Below are 23606 nucleotides of genomic sequence, written 5' to 3'. Positions count from 1 at the left end.
GCCAAAACCCTGAGCGCCCGAACCATAGCTCCAGGGGTCTAACCCCTGGGGGCCCCAACACGAGCTCCAGGGGCCCAACCCCTGAGCGCCCGAACCATAGTTCCAGGGGCTAACCCCTGGGGGGCCAACCCCACCTCCAAGGGCCCAATCCCTGAGTGCCCGAACCATAGCTTCACTGGCCTAATCCCTGGGGGCCCCAACCTCAGCTCCAGGGGCCCAAGCCCTGAGTGCCCCAACACCACCTCCAGGGGCCCAACCCCTGAGCACCCGAACCATAGCTGCAAGGGCCTAACCCCCGGGTACCCCAACCCCAGTTCTAGGGGCCCAACCCCTGGGGGCCATAACACCAGCTACGGGAGCCAAACCCCTGGCGGCCCCAACACCAGCTCCAGGGGCCCAATACCAGAGCGCCCAAATCATAGCTCCAGGGGTCCAACCCCTGAGCGCCCGAACCATAGCTCCAGGGGCCTCACCCATGGGGGACCGAACACCAGCTCCAGGGGCCCAACCCCTGAACGCCCTCACCATAGCTCCAATGGCCTAACCCCTGGGCTACCCAACACCAGCTCCAAGGGTCCATCCCCTGAGCGCCCGAACCATACCTCTAGGGGCCTGACCCCCCGGGGCCCCAAGCCCAGCTCCATGGGCCCAAACCCTGGGGGCTGCAACACCAGCTCCAGGGGCCCAAGCCCTGAGCGCCCAAACCATAGCTCCAGTGGCCTAACCCCTGGGGCCCCAACACCAGCTCCAGGGGTGCAAACCCTGGGGGCCCCAACAAACACTCCAGGGGCCCAACCCCAGAGCGCCCAAACCATAGCTATAGTGACCCGACCCCTGGGGCCCCTAACACCAGCTCCAGGGGACCAACCCCTGAGCGCCCGAACAATACCGCCAGGGGCTTAACACCTGGGGTCCCCAACACCACCTCCAGGGGCACAACCCCTGAGCGCCCGAACCATACCTCCAGGTCCCAAACCCCTGCGCTCAGCCACCCCAGCTGCAAGGGCCCAATCCCTGTTGGCGCCAACACCAGCTCCAGGGGCCCAATCTCTGTGGGCCCCAACACCAGTTCCAGGGGCAAAACCGTGAGCACCCGAACAATACCGCCAGGGGCCTAACCACTGAGGGCCCCAACAGCAGCTCCAGGGGCCAACCCCTGAACGCCCGAACCATAGCTCCAGGGGCATAACCCCTGAGGCCCCAAAATCTGCTCCAGGGGCCCAACCCCTGTTGGCTCCAACACGAGCTCCAGGGGCTGAACCCCTGAGCGCCCGAACAATACCTCCAGGGGCCTAAAACCTGGGGGCCCCAACACCAGCTCCAGGACCCCCCCTGAGCGCCCGAACCATTGCTCCAGGGACCCAACCCCTGAGCGCCCGACCATAGCTCCAGGGGCCCAACCCCTGGGGGCCCCAACACCAGCTCCAGGGGCCCAACCCCTGAGCGCCCGAACCATAGCTCCAGGGGCCCAACCTCTGAGCGCCCGAACCATAACTCCAGGGGCCAAACCCCTGGGGCCCCAACCCCAGCTCCAGTGGCCCAACCCCTGAGCGCCCGAACCATAGATCCAGGGGCCTAACCCCCTGGGGCCTCAACCCCAGTTAGAGGAGCCCAACCCCTGGGGGCCCAAACACCAGCTCCAGGAGCCCAACCACTGGGAACCGCAACACCAGTTCCAGGGTCCCAACCCAGAGCGCCCGAACCATAGCTCCAGGAGCCAACCCCTGAGCGGCCGAACAATAGCTCCAGGGGCCTAACACCTAGGGCCCAAACACCAGCTCCAGGGGCCGAACCCAGAGCACCCGAACCATCGCGCCAGGGGCCTAACCCAAGGGGCCCCAACCCAGCTCCAGGGGCCGAACCCCAGAGAATCCCAAACCATAGCTCCAGGGGTCCAATCCCTGGGGGCCTCAACACCAGCTCCAGGGGACCAACCCCTGAGCACCCGAACCATTGCTCCAGGGGCCCAACCTCTGAGCGCCGAACCATAGCTCCAGGGCCAAACCCCTGGGGCCCAACCCCAGCTCCAGGGGCCCAACCCTGAGCGCCCGAACCATAGCTCCAGGGGCCTAACCCCAGGGGGCCTCAACCCCAGTTAGAGGAGCCAAACCCATGGGGGCCCAAACACCAGCTCCAGGAGCCCAACCACTGGGAACCCCAACACCAGTTCCAGGGACCAACCCAGAGCGCCCGAACCATAGCTCCAAGAGCCTAACCCTGAGCGACCGAACAATAGCTCCAGGGGCCTAACCCCTAGGGCCCCAACACCAGCTCCAGGGGCCGAACCCCAGAGCACCCGAAACATAGCTCCAGGGGCCTAACCCCAAGGGGCCCCAACCCAGCTCCAGGGGCCGAAACCCAGACCACCCGAACCATAGCTCCAGGGGTCCAACCCCTGGGAGCCTCAACATCAGCTCCAGGGGACCAAACCCCTGAGCGCCCGAACCATGGCTCCAGGGGCATAATCGCAGAGCACCCGAACCATAGCTCCAGGGTTCCAATCCTGTGGCCCCAACACCAGTTCCAGGGGCTCAACCCCTGGGGGTCCCAACACCAGCTACAGGGGCCCAACCCCTGAGCGCCCGAACCATAGCTCGAGGGACCCAACCCCTAGGGGCCCCAACCCCATCTCCAGAGGCCCAACCCCTGGGCCCCAGTACCAGCTCCAAGGGCCCAAACCCTGAGCGCCCGAATCATAGCTCCAGGGGCCTAAACCCGGGGGCCCCAACCCCAGCTCAGGGGCCCAACCCCTGGGGGCCCCAACACCAGCTCGAGGGGCCCAACCCCTGAGCGCCTGAACCATAGCTCGAAGGGTCTAAGCCCTGGGGCCCCAACACCAGCTCCAGGGGCCCAACCCTGGGGGCCCGAACCCCAGCTCGAGGGGCCCAACCCCTGAGCGCCCGAACCATAGCTCCAGGGGCCAACCCCCTAGCGGCCCCAACCCCAGCTCAAGGAGCCCAACCCCTGGGGGCCCCAACACCAGCTCCAGGGGCCCAACCTGTGAGCACCCGAACCATAGCTTCAGGGGCCTAACCCCCGGGGGCCCCAACCCCAGCTCCAGGGGCCCAACCCTGGGGCCCTCGACCCCAGCTCCAGGGGCCCAACCCCTGAGCGCCCGAACCATAGCTGCAGGGGCCCAACCCTGAGTGCCCGAACCATAGCTCCAGGGACCCAACCCCTGAGTGCCCGAACATAGCTGCAGGGCTCTAACCCTGGGGCCAAACACCAGCTCCAGGGGCCCAACCCTGGGGTCCTCAACACCAACTCGTGAGGCCCAAACCCTGAGCACCCGAACCATAGCTCCAGGGGCCTATCTCCCGAGGGCTCCAAACCAAGCTCCAGTAGCCCAACCCCTGGGGGCCCCAACACCAGCTCCAGGGGCCCAACCCCAGAGCGCCCGAACCATAGCTCCAGGGGCCCAACCAATGGGGGCCCCAACACCAGCTCCAGGGGCCCAAACCCTGAGCGCCCGAACCATAGCTCCAGGGGCCTAACCCTGGGGCCCCAACACCAGCTCCACGAGCCCAAGCCCTGAGCGCCTGAACCATAGCTCCAGGGGCCAAATCCCCGGGGGCCCAACCACAGCCAAGAGCCCAACCCAGAGCGCCCGAACCATAGTTCCAGGGGCCTAACCCCAGGGGGACCCCACCCCAGCTCCAAGGGCCCACCCCCTGAGCCCGAACCATAGCCCCAGGGGCCTGACCCCTGGGGGCCCCAAACCCAGTTCCAGGGGGACAACCTCGGGGGTTCCCGAACACCAGCTGCAGGAGCCCAGCCCTGGGGGAACCAACACCAGCTCCAGGGGCCCAATCCTGAGCGCCCGAACCATAGCTCCAGGGGCCCAACCCCTGGGTCCCCAACACCAGCTCCAGGGGCCCAACACCTGGGGGCCCCAACACAGCCAGGGGCCCAATCCTGAGCGCCCGAAACCGTAGCTCCAGGGGCCTAAACCCTGGGGGCCTCAACGCCAACTCCAGGGCTCAGTCCCTGAGGTCCCCGAAATATACCTCCAGGGGCCTAAACCCTGGGTGCCCCAACACCAGCTCCAGGGGCCCAACCCCTGACCGCCCGAACCATAACTCCAGGGGCATAACCCATGGGGCCCCCACCCCAGCTCCAAGTGCCCAACCCCTAAGCGCCCGAACCATAGCTCCAGGGGCCTAACCCTGGTGGTCCCAACCCAAGCTCCAGGGCCCAAACCCTGGGTGACGAAAACCAGCTCCAGGGGCCCAACCCTGAGCACCCGAACCATACTTCCAGTTGCCCAACGCTGAGCGCCTGAACCATAGCTCCAGGGGCCTCACCTTTGGGGGCCCCAAGAAAAGCTCCAGGGTCCCAAACGCTGGGGGCCCCAACACCAGCTCCAGTGGCCCAACCCTGGGGACTCCAACTCCAGCTCCAGGGGCACAACCCCAAAGAGCACTAACCATAGCTCCAAGGGCCTAACCCCTGGGCTCCCCAACACCAGCTCCAAGGGTCCAAACCCTGAGGGCCCGAACCATAGCTCCAGGGGCCTAACCCCCGGGGGCCCAACCCCAGCTCCAGGGGCCCAATCCCTGACCACCCGAACCATAGCTCCAGGGGCGTAACCCTGGGGGCCCAACAAGCTCCAGGGGCCCAACCTCTTTGGACACCAACACCAGCTCCAGGGGACCAACCCTGAGCACCCAAACCATAGCTCTAGGGGCCCAACCCCTAAGTGCCCGAAGTATTTCTCGAGGGGCCTCACCCTGGCGGCCCCAACAATAGTTCCAGGGGCCCAAACCCTGTGGGCCCCAAAACCAGCTCCAGTGGCCCACCCCTGGGGGCTCCAACACCAGCTCCAGGGTCCAACCCTGAGCGCCCAATCCATAGCTCCAGGGGCCTAACACCCGGGGGCCCCAACCCCAGCTCCAGGGGCCCAACCCTTGCGGGCCCCAACACCAGCTCCAGGAGCCCAACCCCTGGGGGCCCCAACACCAGATCCAGGTGCCCAACCCCAGGGCGCCCGAACCAAAGCTCCAGGGGCCCAACCCCTGGGGGTCCCAACACCAGCTGCAGGGGCCCAACCCCTGAGCCCAAGAACCATAGCTCGGTGGCCTAACCCCTGGGGCTCCAACACCAGCTCCATGGGCCCAACCCCTGGGGGCCCCAGCACCAGCTCTAGGGGACCAATCCCAGAGCGCCCGAATCATAGCTCCAGGGGCCTAACCCCTGGGGGCCCCAAGACCAACTCCAGGGGCCCAACCCCTTAGCGCCCGAACAATACTTCCAGGGGCCTAACCCTGGGGGTCCCAACACCAGCTCCAGGGGCCCAACCCCTAAGCGCCCAAAACATAGCTCCAGGGGCCTAACCCCTGGGGGCCCCCACCCCAGCTCCAAGGGCCCAACCCATAAGCGCCCAAAGCATAGCTCCAGGGGATTAGCTCCTGGGGGCCCGAACCCCAGCTCCACTAGCCCAACACCTAGGGCCCAACCCCACCTCCATTGTCCGAACCCTGGGGGTCCCAACACCAGCTCCAGGAGCCCAACCCTGAGTGCTCGAAACATAGCTCCAGGGGCCTAACCCCGGGGGCTCAAACCCCAGTTCCAGGGGCCCAACCCTGGGGGCCCCAACACAAGCTCCAGGGGCCCAACCCCTGCGGTCCCCACCACCAGCTGCACGGGCCCAACCCTAAGGGTCCGAACCATAGCTCCAGGGGCCTAACCTCTAGGGGCCCCAACCCCAGCTCAGTGGCCCAACCCCTGGGGGACCCAACACCAGCTCCAGGGGCCCAAACCCTGAGAGCCCGAACCATAGCTCCAGGGGCCAAACCCCTGCGCGCCCGAACCATAGCTCCAGGGGCCCAACCCCTGGGGGCCCCAACACCAGGTCCAGGGGCCCAACCCTGAGCGCCCGAACCATAGCTCCAGGGGCCCAACCCCTGAGCGCCCAAACCATACCTCCAGGGGCCGAACACTTGGGGGCCCCAACATCAGCTCCAGGTGCCCAGCCCCTGGGGGAACCAACACCTGCTCCAGGGGCCCAATCCAAGACCGTCCGAACCATATTTCCAGGGGCCTGACCCTTGGGGGGCCCCAACCCCAGCTCCAGGAGCCCAACCCCTGAGCGCCCGAACCATAGCTCCAGGGGCCCAACCCTGGGACCCCAACACCAGCTCTAGGGGCCCAAACCCTGGGGGCCCCAACACAGCTCCAGGGGCCCATCATCGAACCATAGCTCCAGGGGCCTAACCCTGGGGACCTCAACACCAACTCAAGGGGCTCAGCCCTGAGTCCCCGAAAAATACCTCCCGGGTCCTAAACCTTGGGGGCCCCAACACCAGCTCCAGGGGCCAACATCTGACCGCCCGAAAGATAACTCCAGGGGCATAACCCCTGGGGGCCCGCAAGCTCCAAGTGACCAACCCTAAGTGCCCGAACCATAGCTCCAGGGGCCTAACCCTGGTGGTCCCAACCCCAGCTCCAGGAGCCCAACCTCTGAGCGCCAGAAACCCATACTTCCAGTTGCCCAACCGCTGAGCGCCTGAACCATAGCTCCAGGGGCCTCACCTTTGGGGGCCCCAACAAAAGCTCCAGGGTCCCAACCGCGGGGGGCCCCAACACCAGCTCCAGTGGCCCAACCCTGGGGACCCAACACCAGCTCCAGGGGCCCAACGCCTTAGGCACTAACCATAGCTCCAAGGGACTAACCCTGGGCTACCCAACCCCAGCTCCAGGGGCCCAACACTGGGGGAAGCAACCCGAGCTCCAGGGGCCCAACCCCTGAGCGCCCGAACCATAGCTCCAGTGGCATAACCCTGGAGCCCCAACACCAGCTCCAGGGCCCAACCCCTGGGGGCTCCAACACCATCTACGTGGGCCCAACCCTGAGCGCCCGAACCATAGCTCCAGGGGCCTAACCCCGTGGGCCCCAACCCAGCTCCAGGGGCCCAACCCTGGGAGCCCCAACACCAGCTCCAGGTACCCAACCCCTGAGCGCCCGAACCATAGTTCCAGGGGCCTAACCCCCAGGGACCTCAACCCAAGCTCCAGGGACCCAACCCCTGGGGGCCGCAACAATAGCTCCAGGAGCCCAACCCCTGGGGACCCCAACACAAGCTCCAGGGGCCCAAACCCAGAGCGCCCGAACCATAGCTCCAGGGGCCTAACACCTGGGGCCCCAACACCAGCTACATGGAACAACCCCTGGGGGCACCAACACCAGCTCCAGGGTCCCAATCCCTAGAGGCCCCAACACCAGCTCCAGGGGCCCAACCCTTGAGCGCCCGAACCATAATTCCAGGAGCCTAAACCCCGGGGGCCCCAACCCCAGCTCCAGGGGCCCAAAACCTGGGGGCCCCAACACCAGCTGCAGAAGCCCAACCCCTGGGGGCCAAAACACCAACTTCAGGGGCCCAACCCCAGAGCGTCTAAACAATACCTCCAGGGGCCTAACCCCTGGGGGCCCTAACACCAGCTCCAGAGGCCCAACCCCTGAGCGCCCGAACCATAGCTCCAGGGGCCTAACCCCTGGGGCCCCAACACCAGCTCCAGGGGCCCAACCCCTGGGTGCCCCAACACCAGCTCCAGGAGCCCAATTCCTGGGGGCCCCAACCCCAGGTCCAGTTGCCCAACCCCTGAGGGCCCCAACACCAGCTCCAGGGGCCCAATCCCTGAGCGCCCGAAGCATAGCTCTAGGGGCCTAACCCCTGGGGGCCCCCACCCCAGCTACAAGGGACCAACCCCTTAGCGCCCGAACCATAGCTCAAGGGGCCTAACCCTGGGGGCCCAACCCCAGCTCCAGGGGCCCAACACCTCGGGGCCCCAACACCAGCTCCAGGGGCCCAACCACTGAACGCCCTAACCGTAGCTCCAGGGGACCAACCCCAGAACGCCCGAACCATAACTCAAGAGGCCCAACCCCTGGGTGCCCCATCACCAGCTCAAGGGGCCCAACCCCTGAGCGCCCGAACTATTGCTCCAGGGACGTAACCCTGGGGGCCCCAACACCAGCTCCAGGGCCCTAACCCCTGAGCGCACGAACCATTGCTCCAGGTGCCTAACCCCCGGGGGCCCAACCCAAGCTCCAGGGGCCCAACCCCTGGGGCCCTCGACCCCAGCTCCAGGGGCCCCACCCCTCTGCGCCCGAACCATAGCTCCAGGTGCCTAATCCCCGGGAGCCCGAACCCCAGCTCCAGGGGCCCAACCCCTGGGGGCCCCAACACCAGCTCCACTGGCCCAACCCCTAAGCGCCCGAACCATAGCTCCAGGGTTCCTAACCCCTGGGGGCCCCAAACCAGCTACAGGGGCCCAACCCATGGGGTCCCATCACCAGCTCCAGTAGCCAATCCCCTGGAGGCCCAAACACCAGCTGAAGGGGTCCAACCCCAGAGCACCCAACCATAGCTCCAGGGGCCTAACCCCAGGGGGCCCAACACCAGCTCCGGGGGCCCAACCCCTGAGCGCCCAAACAATACCTCCAGGGGCCTAACCCTGGGGACCCCAACACCAGCTCCAGGGGCCGAACCCTGAGCGCCCGAATCATAGCTCCAGGGTTCCTAACCCCTGGGGGCCCCACACCAGCTACAGGGGCCCAATTCCGGCGGCCCCAATCCCAGCTCCACGGGCCCAACCCCTAGGGGCCCCAACACCATCTCCGTGGCCCAACGCCTGAGCGCTCGAACCATATCTCCAGGTGCCTAACCCCTGGGCTCCCCAACACCAGCTCCAAGGGTCCAAACCCTGAGCTCCCGAACCATAGCTCCAGGGGCCTAACTCCCGGGGATCCCAACCCCAGCTCCAGGGGCCCAAGCCCTGGGAGCCCCAACACCAGATCCAGGAGCCCAACCCCTGAGCGCCCGAACCATAGCTCCAGGATCCCAACTCCTGGGGGCCTCAACACTAGCTCCAGGGGCCCAACCCCTGATCGCCCGAACCCTAGCTCCAGGGGCCTAACCCCTAGGGGCCACAACCCCAGCTCCAGGGGCCCAACTCTTGGTGGCCCCAACACAAGCTCCAGGGGCCCAACCCCTGGGGGCCCCAACACCAGCTCCAGGGGCCCAATACCTGAGCGCCCGAACCATAGCTCCAGGGGTCTAACCCCTGGGGGCCCCAACCCGAGCTCCAGGGGCCCAATCCTTTTGGGACCGAACCCCGCAATAGGGGCCTAACGCCTGGGAGCCCCAACCGTAGCTCCAGCGTCTCAACCCCTGGGGTCCCCAACCGTGGCCCTGGAGAACCATGAGTAGTAATAAATTCGATATTATTCATCACCATGCAATTTTGACTGGTTTCCACGGCCCCTTTAGGTCTTATTTCCTGCTTCCCACTCTCCATTTCCTTTGGCGCCGTCGGCTATTCTGAAAAAAGTGCGCGTGTATGTGTTTGACTAGGGGATGTTTTGTTTATTTTTGTGGTTGATGACATAAATTAAAAGTGTATTAAATATCAGGGTGGATTAATAAGAAAGTTAAGTAATATTGTAATCTAGGTTTATAAAGGGAATTTTCTAAGGCAAAACCTGTGTGGTTAGCACAGGATAAAAAGGCATTGAAACTAGTCAATATCAATGTAGGTTAAGAAAAAACATTAAAAACTAAGTTTAAAAGGATAATTAACTGAAGCAAAACCTGTTTTGTAAGCACATAACCAAAAACTATAAAGAAATACTTAAAAATAGGTTTACTAACAATTGACAAAGGGAAAGCCTGTTTGGTAAGTACAGCATAAAAACGTTATAAAAAAGTGGCTAAGAAAAACACAATAAAGCTTACGGTAAACTTAAAAAAAGTTTACCTTTCCAGTCTTTTTGTAAAACGAGGTAGCTTTTTTGGTTTAACCCTAGTAAATAAAACACATTGAAACTAAATAATACCAAGTGTAGATTAAGAATAAACGAAGTTTAAACGGAAAATTGACAAAGGCAAAGCCTGTTTGGTAAGCACGGGGTAAAAAAGTATTTAAACTATTCAATATATTGCAGATTAAGAAGAAAGAGCAAAGATAGAGAGCGCATGGCGGAATCAGAATGAGACAGAGAGAGAAGCAGGCAGAGTCTGTTTAGTAAGCACAGGGTAAAAAAGCATTCAGAATCAGGGCGGTTTACGAGACAAGAAAGGCGAAGAGAGAGTCCACTTTGCAAAGAGCAAAGATAGAGAGCACAGGGTAGGATTAAAGAGAAAGAGAGAGAATTGTTACCTTTTCCCGTCAGTGGGTCAGAGATAAGAAGGCTTCTTCTTTCCCAAACTTTTTAACAAAAACAAGTTACAAGTTACATTAAGCTTTGCAAAGGGATAATGACTCGAAAAGACAAACCTAAGACACAACCCTTTTATATGTGTTGTAATAAAAAATTGTGCAGAAGCACCCTAGATTTTTTTTTAGTAACAGGCGGTTTATAGTCCCCATATTTAGTAAACCTGCGGATTAGAGAGAAGATCCATAGCCTCTATTTAGGCATAGGTGTTTTAATAACATGTACGTTTGCGAAAAACAGTTTAGGGTTATAAAACTAATGTGTTGTAACAAAAAAAGGGTTTTTTTTTCTTAATTTTAGGCTAACCCGGGCCATTTTATAGTAAAAACAGCAGGCGTTTGCAGCAGCTGTTAGCAAAAACAGAACAAAAATAACAAGGTCTTCTTTAAAGCAAAAGAACGCCAAAAACAGGTATTAAAAAGCATACTAATTTACTATCAAAACTAAGCTTTTTAACCGTTAAAGTTTAAAAGCTAAAGTGTGTAGCCAAAAGCCTTCCCGCGTTTTTAAAAAAAATACCAAGACAACTCCCCCTTCGCTCTTAGCTAAACAGCCAGAGCCTTCACCTTTTTTTTACCCTGTAACAAAAGCTAAATACCGTTTTAAAATGCGTTTTTAAAGTAATACCTATTTTTTTAACTTACTAACAATGTAAAATAAGTTGTGTAAAAGTTTAACGTGGTTTATTTTTAAATTAGCAGTTTGTTTTAAAAACTAAGGCCATAAAAAAATTAATAAAATACAGGTTGCAGTTTTTAAAAAGTTTTTAGTTACAAGGGTGTAAATGGCTACATTACCATTTACAAAGGCTTTTTATTAACTGTTTAAACATATTTACTATAAAAAATAACATTTTTAGCCATTAAAGCTAAAGTACATAGGCACTCCCCAACCCACACCCGCCTTTTCTTCCTAGAAAAGTGCCCTTTACACACCCTGCTTTTTTAAAGAAACGCCTTTTTAAATATTAATTTGGAGGGGGGTGGAAGACTAAACCTTTTTTTAAAAACAGGTTTAAACCTATAACTAGAGGAACGAAAAGCTGAACAAGCCTGTTAATGAAATATTGCTAATACAAGACTTTTCCCGTTATGGGGAGCAACAACATGGTAAGAAATCTTACTATAATTAGTGTGGGTCGCCAAGGTATTACACCAGTGTTATGCTTAGCTAAAGGCAATATTTTTTGTTTTAAATAGGACGAGACCTTTTTTCTTGACATTCCAGATGCCGCGCTACAAGCTTTAAACTTTGGTAAGCTAATTAATACGCTACACAAGTATAATTTATTTTTAAGATAAAAGGTTTTAAAAAAAATTATTTTTTAATTTAGAACAAGATGGAAGTCAAAACCACCCAATAGTTTTCCTGAAATTACAGAAGAAGGTGTGAACTGTTTTTTAAATATGTGTTTTTTAAAATAAAAAAAATCTGATGTTGGAAATAGTGTGCATGTTAGGGGCTTGAAAACCCTTAAAGCTTTTACTGTGCCGTTGTACCGCCCCAGCGTGGTGTAAACTATAAGAGCGCTTTATTTTGTACATTGTATTTAAACGCGGTTTTTAGCTCCCTTATTGCAAAAACGTTTTTAAAATATATATATTTGGGGAACAGGTTTGTTGTTAGTAAAAAAAAGCCGTGCTAAAAAACATTCTGTTTATGTGTATCGGCAGACTCATCAAGCGTTATTCCTCAAAAAGAAACGTTGAAGCGGAGCGCGCTTAAAGAGGCCAATAATTTCCCTTTGAGGCAGCTGCAGTTGGAAGCAAGGGTATTAAGCACAGCGATTTTGAACAGCCCTGCACGTCCAAATCCCTTATTGCACAAAACCAGCCGGCACTAAAAAAGGCCAAAAAGTCTACCTCTAAAACAGCATTCGTTTTCAGGGAGGGGGTAAGGGGCTCAGACCCCCCCGCTTTTGAGCCACCCAAAGCTACCTCTACAACTTCCAGGAACCATGGTAAGCGAGGCAGAGGAGTTAAAGCCCCTAGTTTTCAAAAGACCTTTGTCTCCCCGACCCAAAACAAGTTAGCTTTAAAAACAAACAACTCTGTGGAAGCAACCGTGTTTACGGGTGGTTTGAGCAGGGTGAAGAAGTTAACCCCCCGGCTTTTGGAACCCGCAAAACCCTTGCCACAAATAAGAATCTTCCTGTGGGGCTGGTTGCATCAGTTGCTGCTTGTAACGAGCTGTTTAGTGTTTGTACATCACTAAAGCGTTTAACAGATAAAAAGTTTTCAAAGCTAATTCTTGAGGTGCTTCAAAAACAAAGTTTTCCAGAAGAAAGGGTGGGTTTTAGACCAAAAATAGCAGACACACGGGCACTAATTGAAAAAGTGGAAAGTGCGATAAAGGGGGAAGGAAGAGGGTGACTAAACATAAAACCTAAAAATGTAAAGAGGGGTAGGGAAAAAAATGGAAAAAATCTAAAAGATTAAGAAGGCTTTTGGCCAAAAACATAAAAAAAACCCCAAAGCTATTTAAAAAACAACCCCCCCAACCAAGAAAGGGAAATAGACCCTCCCACCCCTTCTTCTTCTTCTGAAGGTCCAGATTCCCCCGCTCCTGATACACCACCACAGGTGTATTTGGAGCGTGTAAGATACTGGATAAGACCCCGAAGAGATTTTAAGGCTTATGAATATTTTCAAGAATTTCGTTTAGCTAATTTGGACAGAGTACCGGAGTTCACAGAAGCCATGGCGGCCATCGACATCGCTATTCAAAATTTGCTAGATGATATCAATAATCAGGCGGGCCCTGAAGATTTTGTACAGCTACGCTTAGATGTCCCGGGGATAAATCTCCGCTCTTTTCTTTACGGAGACCTTGGTTAAATTTAAACGCCGTAGATTTTTTAAATAACATCGGTAATGTGTTGCAAAGTAACGCAGAGATTGTGGAGTCCGGAACCTTACGCCTGGTTGTTACACTTATTAAAAGCAGGGTTGGTGGAGTTGGGTCTGTGTGACCTCTAAAAACTATTACGTACAGTAAAATTTTTGAAAAAAAAAGAAAACATTTAATTGATTTAAATAATCAGGGTAACAACCTGTCTTTTGCCTGTAGCGTGCTGGGTCTTTTATCGGATAAAAAAACTTAGAGATGCCCAGCTGTTAGAGGGGGCCAAACACCTTCATGAAGATTTGGGGTTTTCGGACCTAAAAATGATTAGCTTGACAGACGAGAGCTCTTTCGAAGAGCGCTTGGGGGTATCTATTACCGTTATGTATTATGAAAATGGAAATTGGTGTTTTTTTAAACGGGGGTGTACAGCATTCCCACGGCCTTTGAATTTAACGGGTGTTTTTTCCACGGGTGCCCCATTTGCTATTGCAAAAATGATTACAACCCGTTGCTTAAGGCAACCTACGGACAGCTGTACAACAGAACCATCATTAAGGCTGAATTTTTAAAAAGCCAGAAGTTTGAGGTAAGGACCGTGTGGGATCACGAGTGGCAAGCCATACTAGCAAACGATAACCGGGTGGAAAATTTTTTACGAGAAAAAAAGCTGCCACAACCTTTGGTTCCTAGAGACGCCCTTTAGGGTGCTAGAACAAAAGCCATTTGCCTTTATTACAAACCGCAGCCCGGGGAGCAGGTTCATTAGTACGATTTCCAACCTCTACCCTTTTGTTAACAAAACTAAACAATATCCTGTGGGACATCCCGTTATTGTGTATGAGGGTTTTGGGGATATCTGCCAGTACTTTGGCATTGCCAAGGTTAAAGTGTGCCCTCCAAGAGGTTTGTATTTTCCCGTGTTACCATACAGGGTTGATGGTAAACTAATGTGTCCCCTGTGCGCCCTTTGTGCAGAAACAAAACAAAAGGACCCCTGCAGGCACAGTCAGGAGGAGAGGGCTTTAACAGGGGCTTGGTGCACTATAGAATTGGTGGAGGCTTTAAACAAAGGCTACAGAATCGCTGAAATTTATGAAGTCTGGCATTTTAACCGCTCTTCGGATGCCCTGTTTTCGGACTACATTAAAACACACCTGAGACGAAAACAAGAGGCCTCGGGGTTCCCTCACTGGTGTACGGACAAGTTTAAAAAAGAACAGTACCTTAAAGAGTACCGTGAAAAAGAAGGTGTGTGTCTGCGTCTTAAAAAAAATAAGGTAAACTCAGCAGAAAGACAAATCTCAAAGCTGTTTTTAAATTCCTTGTGGGGAAAATTTGGTCAGCGAACAAATTTGACTAATACTAGTATAGTAACGGACCCCACGAGCTCCTCAAGTACGTTTTTGTATCTTATTACGATGTGTCATCGTGCGAGTTTATCGATGATGACACAGCCGTAGTGTCTTGGAAGTACGCAAAAGAACACTGCACCCATTCCATTCTAACTTGTTTATAGTGTGCTTTACCACCGCTTATGCTGGGCTAGAGGTCGACCGCTTGTTAGACCGTTTACAGCAGCGGTATGATGTATCACGCATCATGTATCATGTATCTGTAGCATGATACAGATTCTATAGCTTGTGTAAGTAAAGAAGGGGAGTGGAATCCACCCAAGGGGATTATTTAGGAGATTTAACTAGCGAAATACCCCCAGATGACCACATTGTGGAGTTTGTGTCCACGGGACCTAAAACATACGGGTAACAACTGTCCAGCGGTAAAACCTCTATGAAATTAAAAGGAATCACACTTAACTCAGGAAACACTGAAAAAATTAATTTTGAAAGCTTAAAAGAACTCGTCTGGGATTACCCCGAGGGAGAGGACCCAAAAGAAATCGTAATAGAGCAGCCAGGAATCGTAAGGGTAAAAAAACACTGGTTAATAGAAACAAGGACTCAAAAAAAAACCCCAAGAAGTCATTTACGACAAAAGAGCCCTCGAGGAGGCTTTTAAAACTTTGCCGTACGGGTATTAATAATTATGAAAAACCACGTAGAGTTTGTTCATCCCTTTTCCTTTTTGCTTTGTGATCCCTCAAATTCGGGAGAATCATAATTTATAAAGCAGTTGTTAGAAAATGGTCATAAACTCTTTTCATGTATGCCTGAAAATATTGTGTGGTGTTATAGCTGTTGGCAACCGTTGTATACAGAGTTGCTCCAAAATTTTAATGTATTACATTTTTGGAAGGTTTACCTAACACTTTTAATGATGAATATTTATTTCCTAATAAAGTGAATGTGGTTATTATAGATGATCTAGTGGAGTCTGCTTCTGAAAGTGGTGAAATTGAAAAAGCCTTTACAAAATACGTACACCACAAAAACTGAAGTATTATGTACATTGTGCAAAATATGTTTTGTCAGGGAAAAAAAGCCGCACAATTAGTTTATATACTAAATATATGGTTCTTTTTAAAAATCCCCGCGACAAACTACAAATTACCACTTTGGTCAGGCAAATGTACCCTGGTAAAACACAATTTTTTGGAGGCTTTTGAGAACGCTACCAAAAACCCCGTCGCGTATCTGCTGGTGGATTTAAACGCTTCAACGCCCGAAAACCTCAGGTCTTTTCCCCACAGACCGGCCCTGTGCATAATCCTTTAAAAAAAATCATAAAAATAGTTATTTTTTATTAATCTTCCATTTCAAGAAAATCGCTACCCGAACAAGCATGTCTAACCGTGTGCAAAAAAAACCTGGCTCTTTTAAAATTTCTTATCAAAGCCAAGCTGCCTCAAAGAAAGGCTATTCTCTGTACGGCTTCGGACGACCTAGTAGCGGCCATCTCAGAAATAGCGCTTAACACTTTAAAAGGAAACGTTCCTCTAAAATTTCGACAAAGAAACATCCTTTAAAAAACCCGAAAAAATATTAAAAAACTAATGGTCCTTTGTTAAGCTTTGCACTCCCCCTGCTGTCAAGCCTTTTAATTAACAGATAATGGAACACGCTGAAAAAAATGTACCTCGTTCCTAGCCACCAGTTAGAACAAATAAAGCGGGCTTCTAGCCGTGAAGAATATACGTGAATCACAAGCACTAGCCAATTGGATTCAGAAATGAAAGACCTTCTTCAAAGAACCGGTTTATCCCACTACGAAAAGGCTAAACTCTACGAGGGGGTCCTGCAAAGCGTGGTGAAATGGAAAAGACTAAAATAAACCTCTTTTTTTTCCCCGAGCAAGAGCAAGAGGGAGCTTCAACTTCCTAAAGTTCAGGGTGGTTTATCGGACTTTGTTATTCAGGAGGTGTTGGAGGGAGTAAACCCTCGCTATAAAAAAAAGCTGAAATATTGTTAAATAAGCTTAAACAGCGTAAAGATATTTCTTCTTGGGCTGATAACGGCCGTTTTGTGTACCGGGGGAAAGCGATTGAGGGGTCTCACATGCTTGATTTAGTCAGGGGGTAACCGGCTCTTATTCTTTCGCTAAGAGGACTCCTAAAAGTTGGCATGTTTTTTTGAAAGCCTTGGCAGAGCTAAACGTGCCTACGACCGTCGTAGGGCATGTTACCAATAAACAATTTTTAGAGAGTCTAAAAATAGGACTAAAGCCCGTCAAGCCCACAAGTAGCACCACCCCTTTTCAAAACGTCCCTGTTAAAAAACGAAAAATCGACTGGTTAACAATGTAAAATAAAAGACGTAAACAAAATTTTATTGGTGCACCTCTTTAAACACACGACAAGACAAACACGTTTGAAGATGTTGAAACATGTTTAAAACAGGTCTGGGCTTGCCGGGTCTTCTTTCTTTTACAGATCGCACCACCAAGCGGTCATTTTCTGGTAAATCATCGGTGTACAACTTTAAAATACAATCAAAAGATAACCCTTACTATGTTGTTTTAAAAAAAAATACAATGATAACCGCAGGTTACAGTTAGGGGGTCCTGTAATTGTCTCTGATGAAACACAACTTTATCACAGTTACGGATTAAAAAATTCATAATGGACTTAGGGAAAAATTTACTGTCTGCAAAAATTTACATCCTGCTGCCGGCCGTTAGTCCGGCCCTGCGTATAAACCCCTCATTGGCCTGGCCAACCAAAACGGTGCTTTCGTGGCCCCCTGCCGTGTCTTTATAAAATTCGCCTGTCGAAAACTGCGTAGCGAGGGTGTCGTTGCTTTAGTTTAAAATTAGCTCTATTAAGGCTCTGTAAGGGTAACTACTGTTGCTCTGGCTAATAAAACGATCGCCTAAAGTAACATCCAGCTGGTTAAAAAGAGTGGCGATGGAGTTGTTTGTTAGGGCCACCCGGGCATCATCATCAATGTCTGACCAGTCTTCCTTTCAGCACACGTAAAGCAGCGTGTTGTTAAGGTCTAAGTAATGATCCCCAAATCCCGAAATGAAAAATTCAAGAGGGGCGTTTACCGTTAAAGAGGCCAAAGGAGGTACCTCTACATAAAAGCTATTTTCAATACTGGTTTTGGTAGGGGCTATTTGAAATAAATCCAGTTCCGATTTTCGTGCATTCGTCAGAGCCACAATGAATGAAAGCCATTTCTAAATATATCCCTTTTATCGCGGGGAACGCGACGTTTCCTCTTCTTAGGACGCCTTTTAGGTATATGGCTAAGACGTCTTCCGACAGCTTTTTTTTTTTTAAAGAGTCTATGTGGTCCTTTAAATGGCTGGCGCAACGCTGCTCTTTTTCTTCTCATTACGACTAACCGGAACCTTCCTGTGCTCCTGTTTTGTTTATAACTGCGCTAGACACGTTGTTTACGACTTTGGTTATATTTTTTGCGGCTGTTTTTATGCGGGGCTTAATGATGTAAAAACCTCTTTTTAAAAGGGGCACGGCTTTTCTAAAAAGACTGCGAAATATCCCTTCTAAACCTGTTCCCTACATAACGGGTAATCCTTGATATCCTGCTAAGTCATAGCCAGCCTGGGCCTTGTAGTAGTTTCTTTACAAAAAGGGGTCGCCGTAGCTTTTCATAGTCAGAATTCTTCAGCTTTTTGGGGGCGCAAATAGTAGTTTAACAATTACCTTTCCAAAACTAAATGAAACACGCTTATTTTGATCCGTCTTTATTTCAATAGTAATGGTTGTGATGTGCTGCTTACTTACGGGGACGTAATGCGGTTTGTCATACCTTATTGTAACAAATTCGTTGTTGCTACCGCAGATGGGAACGCAGCGCAACAGGGGCACATAGTAGTCCCCCACTAACTGATGTTCCACTATCTGTTAATTAAAAGGCTTGACAGCAGGGGGAGTGCAAAGCTTAACAAAGGACCATTAGCTTTTAAATAATTTTTCGGGTTTTTTAAAGGATGTTTCTTTGTCGAAAATGCACAGGGCCGGTCTGTGGGGAAAAGACCTTTTTTTAACCTGAGGTTTTCGGGCGTTGAAGCGTTTAAATCCACCAGCAGATACGCGACGGGGTTTTTGGTAGCGTTCTCAAAAGCCTCCCAAAAATTGTGTTTTACCAGGGTACATTTGCCTGACCAAAGTGGTAACGTAGTTTATCGCGGGGATTTTTAAAAAGAACCATATATTTAGTATATAAATTAATTGTGCGGCTTTTTTTCCCTGACAAAACATATTTTGCACAATGTACATAATACTTCAGCTTTGTAGTGTACGTATTTTGTAAAGGCTTTTTCAATTTCACCACTTTCAGAAGCAGACTCCACTAGATCATCTATAATAACCACATTCACTTTATTAGGAAATAAATATTCATCATTAAAAGTGTTAGGTAAACCTTCCAAAAATGTAATACATGAAAACTTTTGGAGCAACTCTGTATACAACGGTTGCCAACAGCTATAACACCACACAATATTTTCGGGCACACATGAAAAGAGTTTATGACCATTTTCTAACAACTGCTTTATAAATTATGATTCTCCCGAATTTGAGGGATCACAAAGCAAAAAGGAAAAGGGATGAACAAACTGTACGTGGTTTTTCATAATTATTAATACCCGTACGGCAAAGTTTTAATAGCCTCCTCGAGGGCTCTTTTGTCGTAAATGACTTCTTGGGGTTTTTTTTGAGTCCTTGTTTCTATTAACCAGTGTTTTTTACCCTTACGATTCCTGGCTGCTCTATTACGATTTCTTTTGGGTCCTCTCCCTCGGGGTAATCCCAGACGAGTTCTTTTAAGCTTTCATAATTAATTTCTTCAGTGTTTCCTGAGTTAAGTGTGATTCCTTTTAATTTCATAGAGGTTTTACCGCTGGACAGTTTGTACCCGTATGTTTTAGGTCCCGTGGACACAAACCCCACAATGTGGTCATCTGGGGGTATTTCGCTAGTTAAATCTCCTAAATAATCCCCTGGGGTGGATTCCACTCCCCTTCTTTACTTACACAAATTATAGAATCTGTATCATGATAAACAGACCGCTGCTGTAAACGGTCTAACAAGCGGTTGACCTCTAGCCCAGCATAAGCGGTGGTAAAGCACGCTATAAACAAGTTAGTGTTGCTGGAATGAGTGCAGTGTTCTTTTGCGTACTTCCAAGACACTACGGCTGTGTCATCATCGATAAACACGCACGATGACACATCGTAATAAGGTACAAAAGCGTACTTGAAGAGCTCGTCGGGGTCCGTTACTATACTAGTATTAGTCAAATTTTTCGCTGACCAAATTTTCCCCACAGGAAATTTAAAAACAGCTTTGAGATTTGTCTTTCTGCTGAGTTTACCTTATTTTTTTTAAGACGCAGACACACACCTTCTTTTTCACGGTACTCTTTAAGGTACTGTTCTTTTTTAAACTTGTCCGTACACCAGTGAGGGAACCCCGAGGCCTCTTGTTTTCGTCTTAGATGTATTTTAATGTAGTCCGAAAACAGAGCACCCGAAGAGCGGTTAAAATGCCAAATTTCATAAATTTCAGGAATTCTGTACCCTTTGTTTAAAGCCTCCACCAACTCTATAGTGCACCAAGCCCCTGTTAAAGCCCTCTCCTCCTGACTGTGCCTGCAGGGATCCTTTTGTTTTGTTTCTGCACAAAGGGCGCACAGGGGAAACATTAGTTTACCATCAACGCTGTATGGTAACACGGGAAAATACAAACCTCTTGGAGGGTACACTTTAACCTTGGCAATGCCAAAGTACTGGCAGATAGCCCCAAAACCCTTATACACAATAACGGGATGTCCCACAGGATATTGTTTAGTTTTTGTTAACAAAAGGGTAGAGGTTGGTAAAATCGTACTAATGAACCTATTCCCCGGGCTGCGGTTTGTAATAAAGGCAAATGGCGTTTGTTCTAGCACCCTAAAGGGCGTCTCTAGGAACCAAAGGCTGTGGCAGCTTTTTTTCTCGTAAAAAATTTTCCACCCGGTTATCGTTTGCTAGCATGGCTTGCCACTCGTGATCCCACACGGTCCTTACCTCAGACCCCTGGCTTTTTAAAAATTCAGCCTTAATGATGGTTCTGTTGTACAGCTATCCGTAGGTTGCCTTAAGCAACGGGTTGTAATTTTCGCAATAGCAAATGGGGCACCCGTGGAAAAACCACCCGTTAAATTCAAAGGCCGTGGGAACGCTGTACACCCCCCGTTGTAAAAAAACACCGATTTCCATTTTCATAACACATAACGGTAATAGATACCCCCAAGCGCTCTTCGAAAGAGCTCTCGTCTGTCAAGCTAATCATTTTTAGGTCCGAAAACCCCAATTCCTGATGGAGATGTTTGCCCCCTCTAAGAGCTGGGCATCTCTAAGTTTTTTATCTGATAAAAGACCGAGCACGCTATCGGCAAAACACAGGTTGTTACCCTGGTTATTTAAGTCAATTAAATGTTTTCTTTTTTTCAAAATTTTACTGTACGTAATAGTTTTTAGAGGTCACACAGACCCAACTCCACCAACCCTGTTTTTAACAAGTATAACAACTAGGCGTAAAGTTCCGGACCCCACAATCTCTGCGTTACTTTGCAACACATTAACGATGTTATTTAAAAAAAATCTACGGCGCTTAAATTTTCCCACGGTCTCCGTAAAGAAAAGAGCGGAGATTTATCCCCGGGACATCTAAGCGTAGCTGTACAAAATCTTCAGGGCCCGCCTGATTATTAATATCATCTAGCAAATTTTGAATAGCGATGTCGATGGCCGCCATGGCTTCTGTGAACTCCGGTACTCTGTCCAAATTAGCTAAACGAAATTCTTGAAAATATTCATAAGCCTTAAAATCTCTTCGGGGTCTTATCCAGTATCTTACACGCTCCAAATACACCTGTGGTGGTGTATCAGGAGCGGGGGAATCTGGACCTTCAGAAGAAGAAGAAGGGGTGGGAGGGTCTATTTCCCTTTCTTGGTTGGGGGGGTTGTTTTTTAAATAGCTTTGGTTTTTTTTTATGTTTTTGGCCAAAAGTCTTCTTAATATTTTAGATTTTTTCCATTTTTTTCCCTACCCCTCTTTACATTTTTAGGTTTTATGTTTAGTCACCCTCTTCCTTCCCCCTTTATCGCACTTTCCACTTTTTCAATTAGTGCCCGTGTGTCTGCTATTTTTGGTCTAAAACCCACCCTTTCTTCTGGAAAATTTTGTTTTTGAAGCACCTCAAGAATTAGCTTTGAAAACTTCTTTATCTGTTAAACGCTTTAGTGATGTACAAACACTAAACAGCTCGTTACAAGCAGCAACTGATGCAGCCAGCCCCACAGGAAGATTCTTATTTGTGGCAAGGGTTTTGCGGGTTCCAAAAGCCGGGGGGTTAACTTCTTCACCCTGATCAAACCACCCGTAAACACGGTTGCTTCCACAGAGTTGTTTGTTTTTAAAGCTAACTTGTTTTGGGTCGGGGAGACAAAGGTCTTTTGAAAACTAGGGGCTTTAACTCCTCTGCCTCGCTTACCTGGAAGTTGTAGAGGTAGCTTTGGGTGGCTCAAAAGCGGGGGGTCTGAGCCCCTTTCCCCCTCCCTGAAAACGAATGCTGTTTTAGGGGTAGACTTTTTGGCCTTTTTTAGTGCCGGCTGGTTTTGTGCAATAAGGGATTGGGACGCGCAGGGCTGTTCAAAATCGCTGTGCTTAATACCCTTGCTTCCAACTGCAGCTGCCGCAAAGGGAAATTTCTTGGCCTCTTTAAGCGCGCTCCGCTTCAACGTTTCTTTTTGAGGAATAACGCTTGATGAGTCTGCCGATACACATAAACAGAATGTTTTTTAGCACAGCTTTCTTTTATTAACAACAACAAACCTGTTCCCCAAATATATATATTTTAAAAACGTTTTTGCAATAAGGGGGCTAAAACCCGCGTATAAATACAATGTACAAAATAAAGCGCTCATATAGTTTACACCAGGCTGGGGCGGTACAACGGCACAGTAAAATCTTTAAGGGTTTCAAGCCCCTAAAATGCACACTATTTCCAACATCAGATTTTTTTTATTTTAAAAAACACATATTTAAAAAACAGTTCACACCTTCTTCTGTAATTTCAGGAAAACTATTGGGTGGTTTTGACTTCCATCTTGTTCTAAATTAAAAAATAAATTTTTTTAAAACCTTTTATCTTAAAAATAATTTATACTTGTGTAGCATATTAATTAGCTTACCAAAGTTTAAAGCTTGTAGCGCGGCATCTGGAATGTCAAGAAAAAAGGTCTCGTCCTATTTAAAAGAAAAAATATTGCCTTTAGCTAAGCATAACACTGGTGTAATACCTTGGCGACCCACACTAATTATAGTAAGATTTCATACCATGTTGTTGCTCCCCATAACGGGAAAAGTCTTGTATTAGCAATATTTCATTAACAGGCTTGTTCAGCTTTTTGTTCCTCTATTTATAGGTTTAAACCTGTTTTTAAAAAAAAGGTTTAGTCCTCCACCCCCCCCCCCAAAAATTAATATTTAAAAAGGCGTTTCTTTAAAAAAGCAGGGTGTGTAAAGGGCACTTTTCTAGGAAGAAAAGGCTGGTGTGGATTGGGGAGTCCCTATGTACTTTAGCTTTAATGGCTAAAAATGTTATTTTTTATAGTAAATGTGTTTAAACAGTTAATAAAAAGCCTTTGTAAATGGTAATGTAGCCATTTACACCCTTGTAACTAAAAACTTTTTTAAAACTGCAACCTGTATTTCATTAATTTTTTTTATGGCCTTAGTTTTTAAAACAAACTGCTAATTTAAAAATAAACCACGTTAAACTTTTACACAACTTATTTTACATTGTTAGTAAGTTAAAAAAATAGGTATTACTTTAAAAACACATTTTAAAACGGTATTTAGCTTTTGTTACAGGGTAAAAAAAAGGTGAAGGCTCTGGCTGTTTAGCTAAGAGCGAAGGGGGAGTTGTCTTGGTATTTTTTTTAAAAAACCCGGGAAGGTTTTTGGCTACACACTTTAGCTTTTAAACTTTAACGGTTAAAAAGCTTAGTTTTGATAGTAAAGTAGTATGCTTTTTAATGTCTGTTTTTGGCGTTCTTTGCTTTAAAGAAGACCTTGTTATTTTTTGTTCTGTTTTTGCTAACAGCTGCTGCAAACGCCTGCTGTTTTTACTAT

General features: G+C 49.8%; 2 long non-coding RNA genes across 2 annotated transcripts; one reads left to right on the top strand and one right to left on the bottom strand.

The window, feature by feature from the left end:
- The first annotated feature begins 11260 nt into the window (after window positions 1-11260).
- LOC115644114 lies at window positions 11261-11621 on the top strand. Its single transcript, XR_003998434.1, has 3 exons — window positions 11261-11325; window positions 11416-11470; window positions 11550-11621. It is a non-coding gene; the product is annotated as an uncharacterized LOC115644114 (long non-coding RNA).
- A 10891-nt stretch (window positions 11622-22512) lies between these two features.
- LOC115644116 lies at window positions 22513-22976 on the bottom strand. Its single transcript, XR_003998435.1, has 3 exons — window positions 22809-22976; window positions 22664-22718; window positions 22513-22584 (listed from the first exon to the last, which is right to left on the bottom strand). It is a non-coding gene; the product is annotated as an uncharacterized LOC115644116 (long non-coding RNA).
- Between the last annotated feature and the right edge of the window lie 630 nt (window positions 22977-23606).

Source organism: Gopherus evgoodei, unplaced genomic scaffold (assembly GCF_007399415.2).
Source record: "Gopherus evgoodei ecotype Sinaloan lineage unplaced genomic scaffold, rGopEvg1_v1.p scaffold_89_arrow_ctg1, whole genome shotgun sequence".
Classification (NCBI taxonomy): Eukaryota; Metazoa; Chordata; order Testudines; family Testudinidae; genus Gopherus; species Gopherus evgoodei.
The sequence above is the reverse complement of the archived record's forward strand: the minus strand, read 5'-3'. Positions and strand labels throughout refer to the sequence as shown.